Genomic DNA, 2,500 nt, shown 5'->3' on the forward strand with positions numbered 1-2,500 from the left:
AATTTCTGACTTTTTGAAAATTTCACAATTTTGTGAAAACTTCCACAAAATGAGGTTCTAGTATGTTAGAGGGCATCCCAGGAGGGCTCCAAAAGTGTGGGTAAAATATATATCCCACAGGGGGAAAATTGAAAAAAAGTTGAAAAAAAAAATTTTTGGGGACTTAGAAAATTTTCACACATGTGTCAGACTTCCAGAGAGGGGAGCATGTCAGTGCGCGCATCCGATTTCAGTTCCAGAGCGATTCGCGCGATGAGTCCTTGATACTTAGTCGTTTTTGCAAAATTTCTGACTTTTTGGAAAATTTCACAATTTTGTGAAAACTTCCACAAAATGAGGTTCTAGTATGTTAGAGGGCATCCCAGGAGGGCTCCAAAAGTGTGGGTAAAATATATATCCCACAGGGGGAAAATTGAAAAAAAGTTGAAAAAAAAAATTTTTGGGGACTTAGAAAATTTTTCAACTTTTGTCAGACTTCCAGACAGGGGAGCGTGTCAGTGCGCGCATCCGATTTCAGTTCCAGAGCGATTCGCGCGATGAGTCCTTGATACTTAGTCGTTTTTGGCAAAATTTCTGACTTTTTGAAAATTTCACAATTTTGTGAAAACTTCCACAAAATGAGGTTCTAGTATGTTAGAGGGCATCCCAGGAGGGCTCCAAAAGTGTGGGTAAAATATATATCCCACAGGGGGAAAATTGAAAAAAAGTTGAAAAAAAAAATTTTTGGGGACTTAGAAAATTTTTCAACTTGTGTCAGACTTCCAGAGAGGGGAGCATGTCAGTGCGCGCATCCGATTTCAGTTCCAGAGCGATTCGCGCGATGAGTCCTTGATACTTAGTCGTTTTCAGAAGTCACAATTTTGACTTCCAGGACCCGCAAAACGTTTGTAAATTGAGCCCGCTCCCCAGTTCCAAGCGTTTTGAGGTGTCCCCGGTTGCAGTAATGCAGCCTGCCCACTAGATGTCGCAAAAGAGACAAAAAGTGAAAAAGAACCAGAATGAGGAAATTCCAGGGAGCCGAATCCGCCTGACAGTTCCAGGCGATCGGGCACTTTTTTGCATGCGTCCCTAAAGTGGGTATAGGGTGACACTCCATGCAAAGACCCAGTTTTGCACACCACCGGCAGAATATATGAGAGAGAGGTACCTCTCAGCCCCGACACATTTCGACTCATTTAAGCTGGTTTTCACCTCCGTAGGCCTGGGTATGCGTTTTGGCTATGAGTCCCTGTTCGGCTGGAGGTCTGCACCTTGGCTGAACCCAGGCTTCCGCAGCTGCGTGGGGGGACTTTTGCCGGTCGCCTATCCCAAGTCAGAGAGGTGTTCCTGGGTTGAAGTGAGCCTGGCCAGACCCCCCCGCGGGCCCTGGTTCTCCACATGGGGGCGCCGTCAAGGCTAAAATCTGGATTTTTAGGCCGAGGAGAGGCTCCATGAGGGCGGATGCTTTTGTGGCTTCGACCCCAGTGCTGTTCCACATCCAGTACCCCCCCGCAAGGGCGCCTGTACCCGAGTCGCGCTTCCAGGACTCGTGGGCACGTATCTCCCGACGACAGGGGTTTGCAGCCTCCGTACTTGGGCAAGTCCCTACATGCACCCCTGCTCTTCCTCCGATCGATCTGGCGCAGCGCTCCCGGGTGGGGAGGTGGCGCCGCTCGCTCGGCCCGGGCTTTGGAGCCCGCGCTGGCTTAAGGTGAGCGGTCCCCTTCCTCCTCTACCCCCGGGCTTCCGACACCTATCTTTGGGCGCGCATGCCGGCCTCGCCTCCCGTCTGCGGAGGTGGCCGAGCCGTGGGGAGTTTGACCCGAACCGAGCGAAGGCAGTGGTCCGACGACCCGTACGGGCGAACGGCGGGGCGCCCACCCAGCCAGGCGTGGGGGCCCGTCGTCCGAATCGCTCCCTGTGCGGGGAAGCACAGCGATCTTCTCCGAGGGCGGCCCTTTTCTTCCAGATGCGTACCCGGCCAGCGGAGGCTCGCGCTGCCCCTCGTGTCCGAAAGGGCGGCCTCCGCGGCGGTGGCGACAGCGGCGGCGGTGGGTGGCCTCTCCGCGCCACTGCCGAGCTTCGCGATTTCCAGTCTTTTCCCGAGCCCCTACGTCAGTGGGGAGGACGACAGAGGTGTGGAGGCAGGCGAAGGGGGTTCTCACCGTGCGGTGTGCCCCAGCCCGACCGTTGCCTTCCCCCTCGACCCTCGTCCTCCCAGGCGGCTCGGCCAGGGAGCAGGAGAGAGAGCGAGAGAGGGAGAGCGGAAACCCCAGAGCCAAGGGGTTAGATGGAGAACGGGAGAAGGAACGAGGGCCAAGAGGTAGGGAGTACGGTGAAAGGCCGACCTGGGATCCCCCTGCGCTCCCGCCCTGGGCGGGGAGCAGCCCTGGGAAGAAAAGCCGCTCGGGCATCCCTTTGAGGTTACGGGCGCGAGCGGGAAGAGGGACTACGCTGGAGGGCGACGCCGACACGGCCAGGCCGACGACCACCCACGTGACCTCAGCGTCGCCGGGTTAGT

This window comes from Phyllobates terribilis, unplaced genomic scaffold (assembly GCF_046119375.1).
Source record: "Phyllobates terribilis strain yellow unplaced genomic scaffold, ASM4611937v1 Scaffold_1792__1_contigs__length_210035, whole genome shotgun sequence".
NCBI lineage: Eukaryota > Metazoa > Chordata > Amphibia > Anura > Dendrobatidae > Phyllobates > Phyllobates terribilis.